Raw genomic sequence first — 13,532 nt, 5'->3', positions numbered from 1 at the left:
ACTAACGTTACTTCGTAATGATCAGTTTGAATTTCTCCACAGTTCTACGAACAGGTGTTACTGACACCTCAATCTGAAATGCTAAGTGGCGCAACTGATTTTTCGAACTGTTTTCCAAAGCAGCGCCTAACTTGGAGATTATGTGGCGATTGTAACCTGTCTCTCCAGAATAGGTTTTTGTGTCTCGCCAGACACAGTGAAACACCCTATAAATATTAATTAGAAAAAAAGAGTCTGTAACCGTGGCATCACAATTTTTGTACAGTTGTTTCAAATACAGTACACTCTGTTAAAGATCAGGTGCGCCCATGGACTGTAAGGTGGGAATGGTCGCAGAGGATCAGCCTCGGTCTACGATATTTCCGAACCAGACAAAAACTTGATAGTGTGCCTGCCCCCCCCCCCCCCCCCTCTTACAAAATCGATTTTTCAAAAATATCTTCACTTTGTAGCGCACATCTTTATGTTATTTTGTATTAAGTGTGCCAAAGAGTAGTACCATGCCTTTTCAGACTGCATTCTTCTATCGCAAGTCACTGTATTTCGCTCTGTGGAATTGAAACGTGTACATTTTATAATGGATGCCATCACGCCAATATTCAAGAGAGTGGAAATTTAAAAATATAAAAAAACCTCACACTTAACTGGATGGGATTATTTGTGATGGGAAGAATAAGAACTCTTTGTTGCCTATTAGCTAATAACTTTCTCTTTTGTATGACAAAAATATAGGAAACATAAAACCGTAAAGACAAGAGACAGACAAGACAGTACTCATTTCTTCAATCATTAGGTCCCAGCATTTTTTCCCCCTAATCTTGCTACAGCTTCATACCGCTTGCTGTCCTTTATGCGAAAGAATCTATTACCTCATCAAAGTTTCTTAAACGATTTGCTGCAAGAAAAATCAGAATGTTGCAAAACACGAGTACTACCCAAGACCGGTGTGGTTTCTCGATTTGATTACGTCTATTGTTTCACTGTCTGCTAGAGAAAACGTAATAGCTCCTTCTAATATTGCAGCAATTGTAACACACGCCAAAGAAGCGAGACTGTTTTGGCACAAATGCCCATGTTTTAGTACCTCATTTACATAAATAACACGACAGAATATTATTCCAATACCAATATCAAATGCCTATTAAGCCTACTAAAAAAAGAAAGCTTCATGATAGGAAATAGTTTCAAATTTCATTCATACGCTCCAGTTTCTTGCCGCGGGGGATTAGCCGAGCGGTTTAAGGCGCTGCAGTCATGGAATGTGCGGCTGGTCCCGGCGGAGGTTCGAGTCCTCCCTCGGGCATGGGTGTGTGTGTGTTTGTCCTTAGGTTAATTTAGATTAAGTTAGTGTGTAAGCTTAGGGACTGATGACTTTAGCAGTTAAGTCCCATAAGATTTCACACACACTCCAGTTTCTCAAGCATGAGATCGTAAAGTAGAAGTACGAAATTTCTATAAATTTGAAATTGTCATATTCCTCCATATAATTAGTGATGTCCACGTTTCTTCTCTTCCCTCGTTCTAACAAACAATCTTGCCATCAGTAATTTTGTAACTATTCCTGCCATTGTCAAAACTTTTTCTACCGTTAACCTCACTAACCCTTCCAGAATTGCCGATTTAGTTATCCCGCGTTTGTTCTCCGTTTAGGCGTTATTACATGTTCGTACAATAAGTTTTCCGCGTTATTCCTAGAATCTAACTTAAAGCGACTGCCTACCGGTGTCTGTACAAATGGCCATTACCAATGTAGGGTTCTTATTTCCAAAAAAATGGTTCAAATTCCTCTGAGCACTATGCGACTTAACTTCTGAGGTCATCAGTCGCCTAGAACTTAGAACTACTTAAACCTAGCTAACCTAAGGACATCACACACATCCATGCCCGAGGCAGGATTCGAACCTGCGGCCGTAGCGGTCGCTCGGTTCCAGACTGTAGCGCCTAGAACCGCACGGCCACTCCGGCCGGCTCTTACTTCCACTCTCGTAATGTGAATCTATGGATTTCTCTAATAATTGCAACAACGCTTATAACTAGCTAAGCCGACAGGAGTGGCCGAGTGGTTGTAGGCGCTTCATTTTGGAACCGCACGACCGCTACGGTCGCAGGTTCGAGTCCTGCCTGGGGCATGGATGTGTGCGATGTCCTTAGGTTTCTTAGGGTTAAGTATTTCTAAGTTCTAGGGGACTGATGACCTCAGATGTTAAGTCCCATAGTGCTCAGAGCCATTTGAACCATCACTAGCAGACCCAATCCACCACATAAACAAACAACGATTGGCATTCACCCGTTCGGGGTTATTCGGCTCATGTTGTATAGCCCCGTTCCCTTTTGTCTAGGGGAAACGTTGTTTATTTCTAGATGCGATGGGGATTCCTCTGGAATTTCAAAATCATGAGAATAATCTTTAATCAACGCGCGCTGGATAGTAGGCGCTACGTGAAACAAGATTTTTTTTCCTTCAAGAATATGAATTTGGCTCCCTCTTAAATTGCCGCCCAGGGCCGAAATCCCGGTTTGTCTTCCCCCTACATCCGGGCCTGCAGAGGATCAAGGGTGACTCGCCACAGAGAGAAATGTTAACCTTTCGCTGTGGGAAGCCGTGTCCGCATGGTAAGCTATAGACTGTGACCGAAGGCGGATTTGTTGTTTGACCCACTGTAGGTAGTGCCCGAGCAACGGACTGTTATCTCATATTACAGAGCCCAACTGTGCAGCTTGTCTCTCGTCGGGAATTAATCGGACGGCGTGTTGAGAAAACACAGCGGCGCTAATGAAGCGTGTTTCCGGGCTGTTGGGACAACGGGCGCCTTTGAAGTACACTTAGTTAGGCGCGGGCCCGGTCAGCAGCGCCGCTGCCGACAATTTGTCCGCTTTTGAGAGGCGAGGCGGCGGCCCTCAGACGCGCGCTGACGCCGCACCCGCAGCCGGCGGCGCTCGCCAATTTCCCGCGCTGATCAAATAAGGAAGCCGTGTCCGGCCGACGGCTGCCGGCTGCCCGCTCCCAGCGGCCGGCTGCGTGCCCCCCAGTCCGAGCCCCCAATTATTACCGCGACGGCTCTCTCACAGTCCGTCCGCCCGCTTGGCTTCTTCCGTGGACGCCATCTTGTAACACAGACACTTCAGGAAAGATGCAGTCTCATTTTAATACTCAGCTTCCCTATAACTACACTACTGGCCTTTAAAATTGCTACACCAAGGAGAAATGCAGATGATAATCAGGTGTTCATTGGACAAATATAATATACTAGAACTGACATGTGATTACATTTTCACGCAATTTGGGTTCATAGATCCTGAGAAATCAATATTCAGAACAACCACCTCTGGCCGTAATAACGGCCTTGATACGCCTGGGCATTGAGTCAAACAGAGCTTGGATGGCGTGTACAGGTACAGCTGCCCATGCACTTTCAACACAATACCGTAGTTCATTGAGAGTAGTGGCAGGCGTATTGCGACGAGCCAGTTGCTCGGCCACCATTGGCCGGACGTTTTCGTTTGGTGAGAGATCTGGAGAATGTGCTGACTAGGGCAGCAGTCGAACATTTTCTGTATCCAGAAAGGCCCGTACAGGACCTGCAACATGCGGTTGTGCATTATCCTGCTGAAATGTAGGGTTTCGCAGGGATCGTATGAAGGGTAGAGCCACGGGTCGTATCACATCTGAAATTTAACGTCCACTGTTCAAAGTGCTGTCAATGCGAACGAGAGGTGACCGAGACGTGTAACCAATGGCACCCCGTACCATCACGCCGGGTGATACGCCAGTATGGCGATGACGAATACACGCTTCCAATGTGCGTTCACAGCGATGTCGCCAAACACGGATGCAACCACCATGATGCTGTAAACAGAATCTGGATTCATCCGAAAAAATGACGTTTTGCCATTCGTGCACCCAGGTTCGTCGTTGAGTACACCATCACAGGCTCTCCTGTCTGTGATGCAGCGTCGAGGGTAACTGCAGCCATGGTTTCCGAGCTGATGGTCCATGCTGCTGCAAACGTCGTCGAACTGTTCGTGCAGATGGTTGTTGCCTTGCAAACGTCCCCATCTGTTGACTCAGGGATCGAGACGTGGCTGCAAGATCCGTTACAGCCATGCGGATAAGATGCCTGTCATCTCGACTGCCAGTGATACGAGGCCGTTGGGATCCAGGACGGCGTTCCTTATTACACTCCTGAACCCACGATTCCATATTCTGCTGACAGTCATTGGATCTCGACCAACACGAGCAGCAATACGATAAACCGCAGTCGTGATAGGCTACAATCAGACCTTTATCGAAGTCGGAAACGTGATGGTACGTATTTCTCCTCCTTTCACGAGGCATCCCAACAACGTTTCACCGGGCAACGCCGGTCAAGTGCTGTTTGTGTATGAGAAATCGGTTGTAAACTTTCCTCATGTCAGCACGTTGTAGGTGTCGCCACCGGCGCCAACCTTGTATGAATGCTCTGAAAAGCTAATCATTTGCGTATCACAGGATCTTCTTCCTGTCGGTTAAATTTCGCGTCTGTAGCACGTCATGTTCGTGGTGTAGCAATTTTAATGGCCAGTAGTGTACATGTTCATGTACATGCTTACCCAGCAATTCACCCTTGGCAGAGATTTCATACAGGGTGTTGCAGAAGTGATGGTCAATAATTCATGGATAGTCAATAATTCATGGATGGTCAATAAATCATAGATGGTACAGACAAAGAGCAACTAAAACGCTCCAATAAACATGGGTCCACGGATCAATCGTTGTCGAGATATAACATATTTTCTTTTGCGGTTCATCAGTGTCTGGGAACACCTGGCATCACTAAACGTTAAAGTAGGTAATCGGAATGCTGCCCATGCGTCAGAATGCAACACTGAACTCGTCTCTGAAATGAGTTGCCAATGCTCTCAGACACTCCGGGGGAATTCAGTTAATGCTGGAAGGCTGCTTCAATCAGCAAGCGTAATTTCTCAAGAGAGTTGACCTCAGTTGCGTAGACCGGCTCTTGACATGACCCCACACACAGAAACCCACGGTATTTAAATATGCGAAGACCATGCAGGCCATGGCACAGTCTCCCCCCCCCCCCCCCCTACCTCTACATCTGGGAGTACAGTCCGCAGAAACCACATGCACTGCTGTCCGGTTAGTCTCTGTGGTAGCAAGTGTGCTCCAATTATGAGGTCTCCCAATAATATTGTCCAGGCGTTCAACAAATAACGCTGCTGTTAGATTTGGATTGACATTGACCGTTTGCTGAAGGTTAAAAAAGCTATTAGATGAACTACGTGTTTGTTCAGTGAACCCTTTCCTACCGACGTTGATATACGTTGACACACGATTGAGAACACGATAAGTCACTAACAGAGAACCGACAGCCGCAGAGCATTGTGGCACGGAAATGCGGTTCGTTGGAAAGGAAAATGATTCCTACAACGACAGTTGAATGTTTTGAGCAGAGAAAGAATAAATCCCATCTATGTACGGTTAGAAGAGTTACATGTAGTTCTTGTCTACAAATGAAAGTGCTAAAACGAAATTTCTGTTTCTAAATTGTAGTTTTACTGCCTGTTGGCAGATGGTTTTAAGAATTCAACAGCATATGTTCCCTGGTATTTCTTTGATGTTGTGTTCAAGGAGAGAAAACTTCGGTAATAATATATTGCTTCACAATCTGCTGAAGAATAGGTGCCGGCCGCGGCGGCTGAGCGGTTCTAGACGCTTCAGTCCTGAACCACGAGGCTGCTACGGTCGCAGGTTCGAATCCTGCCTCGGGCCTGGATGTGTGTGATGCTCTTAGGTTAGTTAGGTTTAAGTAGTTCTAAGTTTAGGGGACTGATGACCTCAGATGTTAAGTCCCATAGTACTTATAGCCAACCATTTGAAGCATAGGTTACCTCCTTCGGTCTTAGATTCGAAAATCAGTTGGAATACGAGAAAAAGCCGTGTTGGCCGGACAACGAGACGAAAGTCAAGTGTAGAAAAAACACAAGGAAGTCATTTCCCTGTAAGTGATTTCAGAGGAGCCTGAATGAATATTTGGTTTTCGATAACTCGCATACTATGTAAAAACTTTTGATGACATTAACAGATCAAAGGTATTGAAATATGGATAGTAATGTAGAAGATAAATTTATGCTCATTAATTACCTCTGGGCGAAGGGATAGCCACTGTAAACATTGGAGCAAAAATCTGCTACCACAGAGAGAAGATTTTTTTTTTTTTTTTTAAGGAAAAGAGAGGTATTTTCACTTTGTCGTTAACTGCTCGAGTTCCTACATAAGGACAGTGAGAAAAGTATATTGCTCACATTTAAATCTGCAGTTCACAGTGCTAAGCCGTAACAGATCTTTCGCCGTTAGTGCGCTGAAAACCGCAAATGTGTCCCCTGACATTTGAGTGGCCAACATGGATTCGCCGCTCATTGCATTGCGGTGGTCACAGCTACGCAGGACACATACAAAACCGTAACACAGAGTGCAGTCCTGCCCCGAGGTCGTGCTCCTTGTTACACTATTTTGAAGCGATCGAAGCATTTAATTGGCACAGGCAGATCACGTATTGGATGCATTACAGTTGACACTCATGTGTCTCAGAGAAAATTTGCCCCTGGTGTTTGTCTGTGCCCTGTGTATTGTAGCAAACGAGCGTAGTTGACATTCACGTTTCTATGTTTGGAAATAGCTTAATGTTCCAGATTCAGGTTGACAAACAAAGAAAAATGTGGTCTTACTGTACCAATGAACGAGGCGACATCTCTTGAGTGCTGCTCATACTCGATACTACAGTGCGATGCCTTTTTCGTTGAAACAGCCGAGTTGAATGTGTGAATGCATAATCCTCACCGAGCCATTAAAATAAGACCGTTTTATATGTCCTGGGTAACGAGTAAATAGAAAAATCACATATTGCACTTAATCTGTTAATTAACAGCTTTGTTTGCATTTCTTATTAAAAACTGACCCTTCCAAAAAGAACAGTCGTGGGATAATAAATAGGGGCAGTCGAAAGCCGTTTTCAGGTCAGAATATTACAGTGATTAAATTATAGGTTGTTTTACTTGTCTTGTACAACATGTAACTCATTTCCCCAAGAGGATCGTTGTTTACGGACTGGACATGCGCTAGAGAGCACCTGACTCTTCAGTAGGATGCTTCTGCATCGTAACGACTTCCTCACTCACCTCTACAGGATAATTTTCAGAGACTCCCCAATTACTTTGTACCACTCAACATCAGAAGTGGTTTAAATCATCTGTTCTTTTCGACTTGTGCAAGAGACTAAGAAACCTGATTTTCTAATTACCCATTATTATCACCACTGTTCTAGCATAAAAAAAACACAGCTTGCAGTATCACTATAGGCTTTTTAAGAGAATATATTTCTACGGAGAGTTTCTCCGCCATCCCATTGTCTTGTCAGTAGATAATGCTACTTCTACATACTGCTGAACTTTTACGTTACTTAATAATGTAGCCATTTCACTTCAAAACTATTCGGTGTATTTGTAATTTCTTTATCTTTTCCCTTAGTACTCTAAAAGAATTGTATTTTTTTGAGTGTTCGACATGTTATACTCATCCCTTATCAGCTATTGTGTACTCTGCATGCTTTTACATGACTTTGTTATCTTCGTCTGTACGTAAGCATACTTGCTAAACGGTATACGCACCAAACACTAACAAATAATAGCCTGTGTTTTGATTTACAATTCTACTGACAATTCTTAATGTATACACATCAGTACTAACAAAAAAACCTCTGCTGAGATTTGCGTGCTACCGATAATTCCTATATGAGATAATGTATAGTTTTATGTCAGTTTTTATTATCCTATCGCGCCGGCCGAAGTGGCCGTGCGGTTAAAGGCGCTACAGTCTGGAACCGCAAGACCGCTACGGTCGCAGGTTCGAATCCTGCCTCGGGCATGGATGTTTGTGATGTCCTTAGGTTAGTTAGGTTGAACTAGTTCTAAGTTCTAGGGGACTAATGACCTCAGCAGTTGAGTCCCATAGTGCTCAGAGCCATTTGAACCATTATCCTATCGTTAGACCATGTCTGGATGTACACGGTTTTGTTTTTCATTACTCTAACATCAAATAGAACGGGGACGGCGGCGAATAGTGTGATCATCAAGAAGTACTTCGGCCTCGTGATGCCGCTGCTACGCAATATTGTGACAGGCGTAAACAGAATTGGAGATAAAACTTATTCACTATTGATGTTGAACAAACACGTGCAGTTAACAGTAAATCTGTGTGAAACTACCTGTATAACATAACGCATTTCAAATTAAATGAGACTACATAGAGTCAGTTTTGCGAAAGTGCTTCTGATCCTGCCTTTTAATTCTCGAAATATATGTGCCAAAATCCGGGAGAGGAAGAGTTACGCGGCATATGATGCGAGAACTGTGTTTAATTCAGGCGTGGAGATTAGCGTTCATATCAATTCTAAATGGAAGTGAGCATGTAGAGGTATTAAGCAATTATTGGAAACTTGACAAGTTAATTTTACGCGTGCATTCCACTTTGTCAATACGGGCCGTGAAACATGCAGCACCCGGAAAAGAGCCCTCTGCCGGCCTATACTTCAGCTTTAGAAAATGTTTGCTTTCCATTGGTCGTCTCATTAGAGAGCGATCGTAAAAAATAGGTTAGGGGCTGCTAGCAACTAAGTAACGCTTCGCTTCGCACTTATACATGCTAGGAACTTAACAAAAATAGAAAAAAGGAAATTTCGAATTTAACTCTACTCGACAGTGAGCTGAAGGAGGTAGTTGGGGTTCAGAGATAAATGCGATGAAACACTGCATAGTCTCTGTTACTGTCAAACTTGCTAGATCACACGGATACTGTTTTTAAACAACTGCAAAGAAAACTTCCAGAGGTGTCCACGCCCGTTTCTTTTTTTTGTAGTTATTTTCGTCCACTACCGCCAAAGCTATCTCTTTGAGCTGTGAATTCGTGTGCTGCAGGAATCGGAAATAGTCACAAGGAAGCCCTCCGTAAAATACCTCAGCTGCTGTATGCCACTTTTATACACCTCGTCCTCAACTTCGACTGCGAATAATGCTCTGTACCATGAAGGTATTTCATGATCCCGTTAAGACAGCGATTCCGTGTACGATGGTAAGCTCCCACTCTTGGGTGTTTTAATTGAAAGGAAGGCAGGAAGATAACACACACAGACTGGTATTTGAAGGCAAAGCTTGAAAAACTCCGCTAACAAACGGCAGGTATGTTTTATTGAACAAACAGAAATTTAGAATATTTATCTTGAAATCGAAGTTCTCAATTGCCTCCGTGTTCAGTTACAAAGAAATGTGTTTTTGGGTAGGTTTCACTCTGAGCAAGCACAATTGTTTCTAGGTACAAAAGGAAAAACGTGTGCTTAAGGCGGAACTTGTCCAGAAAAAAATTTATTAGAAATTTAGAAAATGTAGATTTTTCCAATATGGAGCTGAAGAAAATAAACGTAACTAAAAAACCACTGGCCTTATAGTTCTGCAACAGAAGACTTCTACGAACTTCAATACGAAAAAAAAAGTAAAATTGATTGCCAGTGTTCGATTTAAAGTAGCAAGTGTCTTCGAGGTACTTATTCGTTCCTTATTCATAAAAAATCGCCTACTTTTAAGAAACTCACAGTGTGTCCAACACAACAACACCGTATTCGTTTCCATCGGTGTTTTATGAAGTGGTACTAAATCTCTCCGATATATGTCTCCAAAGAATCGTTCAACTGTGCATGGCAGCAGCAAACGTTTGTATCTCCTTACAAAAAACGCATTTCACGTTATCGAAATTTTATCTAAGTGACACGAACAGCGAGCATGACAACAAAATAAAAATTGCGTTCGCAGTGATGATAGAAACATTCAGAGATAAAGGAGAAGAGGAAATGTACCTACAGATGACCGCATACAGTAAAAAATATGTACTCGTGACTTTACAATGTGCGTTTTAATTCATGGTGTCATACGCATTGCTTATAACATGTTTTAAAAACGGTTGTACTGTTCAGTGATGCACACTGTAGCTCGGTTTTAGCATGTCTGAAGTCACTTTGTGGAACATGTTCACAATGATGTTAATCTCCAGTGTTATGTAAATCCTTTAGTTTCGTTCGTGTGCTGGGCCTTTTGTTAAAGACCCTTCCTTTAAAGTATTCCAGTTAGAGAACAAAGTAGTTTTTGGATGGGATGAGTGCAAACAGGTATTTTGTTTCGTATTCTAACTTTGACCGTGCAGTGGCATCGCATTTACGTTTAATACACATTATCAGTAATCATGAGTGCTCAATTCTTAGGTGATGAGGGTTTCACATTTCTCGCTCTACGTATCATTCGTTGTGTTTCAGTTTCGAAAGTGTACATTTTTGCTCTCAGTACTATTACGACTTATGCAATAATGTCCCCTGATAATTCATCTTTCATTCTTGTTACTCACTCATGGGATGTTGTAAATGTTATTCTCGTGATGACCCGAGAGTCAGACCACCTATGCATCATCATCATCATCTTGGACAGTTTCCAGCCACTGGCTGGGTCTGTCGGGAACACAAGCCTCTCCATCGTGTTCTGTCTTTCCACCATTCCCCCTCTTCCACCTTCGTCCAGTTCTCTCCTCTTCTCGCCACACATTCCTTCACTCCCTTCACCCATCTATCTCTTGGTCTTCCCCTGGGCCTCTTCCCCTCCAGTTGCAGATCAAACATCCTCTTTGGAATTCTTCCCTCATCCATTCTCTTCATGTGTCCATACCACTGCAGTCTTGCTTTTTCTATCCTGTCCTGTACTGGTTCCTCCTTTAGTCTTTCCCTCACATATACATTTCGCAATCTGTCTCGTCTTGTTACACTCAACCTGCTCCTCTGGAACTTCATTTCACTAGCTTGTATTCTACTTTTGTCGCTTTTGTGCATTACCCATGTCTCACTTCCGTATGCCAATATGGGGACAAAGTAGGTTCGGTATATAATTCCCTTGGATTTCTGTGGCACCTCCTTGCTCCAAATAAGCCCCCTAATGCATTTGAAGAACTGCCCTGCTTTTCTGCACCTTTCATTTATTTCCATTGCGTTTCCCCCCTTACTTTCAATCATGCTTCCCAGGTACTTGAAGTTCTCTACCACTTGTAGTTTTTCCCCTCCACAAGTTATATCCATATTTGGCCTATTCTTCTTCCTTGTTGTGACAATTATTTCACTTTTCTTTGCAGAGAAATGCATTCCATATTGTGCTGCCGTTGCCTCCCATACATCCAACTGCTCTTGCACCTCCTTCTCGCAATTTCCCCATAACATCAGGTCATCGGCAAAAAGCACTGCTTTCATTTTATGATCTCCAATTGCATCTGATACTTGCTGTAGGATTTCATCCCTAACAATAATAAACAATAAAGGCGAAAGTGCACTTCCCTGTCGCAGCCCATATTCCAGCTTGAACCATGCAGCACGTTCCCTCCCCACTTTCACACAACTCTCACTTCCCTCATACATTTTTCTGACTTTTCGTGTTATCTCTTCATCTATCCCTTTTGCGTTCAGCACATCCCAGAGCTTGTCCCTATAGATACTGTCATACGCCTTCTCAATATCTAAAAAGGCCATGATTAAGTCCTTCCCGTACTCATAGTGCCTTTCCTGCAGTTGCCTTACCGCAAATATGAGGTCCGTTGTTGATCTTCCCGGTCTGAAACCATACTGCTCCTCTTGCAGTCTACTTTCAATACTGCTTCTTATTCTCTTCTCCAGGATCTTTTCATAGATTTTTCCACAGTGGCATAGCAGGGTGATTCCTCTGTAGTTCTCACATCTCCTTTTATCCCCTTTCTTGAAGATCGGGACTATAATTCCTTTCTTCCAATCCTCAGGAATTCTGTTCTCCTTCCACACCACCCTCAGCACTCTGTATAGCCACTGGGTTCCTACTTCTCCTGCTGCTCATATCATATCCACTGTTACTTCGTCCCAACCTGGTGCCTTGCCCCCTTTCATCCTCTTTATGGCTTCTTCCACTTCATTCCAAGTTAGATCATCAATTTCCCCACTATTATAATCGTCTGCTGCCTTAGGCTCTCCATCGCTGTTAGTTACCCGCTTGGCGGCATTCAACAGATCTTCAAAGTACTCCTTCCAAATCTTTTTGAGCTCATGCATTTCCTCCACAACTCTTCCATTATTATCCATGATCCTCAGGCACTCGCTTCTGTCGTTCCTCTTATTTCGTACCATGGTGTAAAGTACTTTTTTGTTCCCTTCACTGTCCTCTTCTAACATTCTTGTCCATTTTTCCATCCACTTCTTCTCCTCCGCCCTTACTATGGTCTGTGCCGCTTTCTTGCTTTCCTTATATTTTACCCTAGCTTCCTCTGTTCGGGTCTGGAACCATTCTCTGAAGGCTTTGTTCTTTCGAAGTACTGCCTCTTTACATATGTTGTTCCACCATGGGGTTTCCTTACTTCTCCTCTTTGTGCTAGTTCTTCTGCACACAGTCTCAGCTGCCTCAACTAGAGCCCTCTTAAAATCTCCCCATTCTTCTTCCACTGTTCTCTGATCTTCCTTTGGCAGCTTCTTCCTGATCAGTGTCTGGTACTGGGTCCTCCGTTCATCCTCTTTCAGCATCCATGTCTTCAACCTTTTCTCCTGTATGTCTGTTGCCCTCCTATCTTTTTTCTCTCTCAGGGTGGCTACCAACAGCCGATGGTCACTGTCTAAGGCCTCAGATGGAATGACCTTAACATCTGTGAGGCTGCTCATCATCTGCCTATCCACTAGTACATAGTCTACTACTGAAGTTTGGGACCAGTCTCCACCGTACCAAGTTATTTTGTGGCTACTTCTCTTCTTGTACCAGGAATTTGCGATCGCCAGCCCATTCCTCTTGCAGAATTCCAGCAACAATTTTCTTTCTCTATTTCGGTTCCCCCAGCCCTCTGGTCCCATTATCTCCTCGAATCCTTTCCTGTCTGTGCCAACATGTGCATTGAGGTCCCCTATTATAATCTGATTACCTCCATTTAGCTGCTTTTGCATGTCATCTTCAAATTCCTCCTCCTCCTTTTTTGTACACCCCACCTGTGGGGCATATGCTTGGATGATTTCAATGCTTTCTCCTTTCACTCGTACTCTGGCTTTTATCATTCGATCATTGATACCTTCCACCTCCTCCTGCAGACCCTCTCTGACCACTATTGCCACTCCATTTCTTCCCCTCTCATTCCCTATCCAGTACAGTTTACATCCTTTACTTAGTGGTTTTTCATCAGCTCCTCTCCACCTAGTCTCAGCAAGTCCCAAGATGTCCAATTTCCTCCTTTCCATCATTTCTACAATTTCTTCTAACTTCCCAGTTAGAGTCCTTACGTTTAAGGTGCCCAGTCGTAAACCATCTCGTAATCCTTTTCCATTGCTTGGTCAGTTTCCTTTAAATCCGTTCCGTGATCCGAGGCATGTTCCCTTTTTGAAAGCAGTTGATTTATCCACTACTGGCTTGCTAGACCTATCGCAGCTTCACCAGAGCCCCGTTAGCCGTCA

General features: G+C 43.6%; 1 protein-coding gene across 1 annotated transcript in view; it reads left to right on the top strand.

Moving 5' to 3' along the window:
• Positions 1 to 13,532, top strand: part of LOC124616598 (hemicentin-1) — a 1,150,083-nt gene that overhangs the window by 175,068 nt on the left and 961,483 nt on the right. The gene's annotated exons all lie outside the window — the stretch shown is intronic.

This window comes from Schistocerca americana, chromosome 5 (genome assembly GCF_021461395.2).
Source record: "Schistocerca americana isolate TAMUIC-IGC-003095 chromosome 5, iqSchAmer2.1, whole genome shotgun sequence".
In the NCBI taxonomy this organism is placed as follows: domain Eukaryota; kingdom Metazoa; phylum Arthropoda; class Insecta; order Orthoptera; family Acrididae; genus Schistocerca; species Schistocerca americana.
This window is presented reverse-complemented; position numbering and strand designations above follow the sequence as displayed.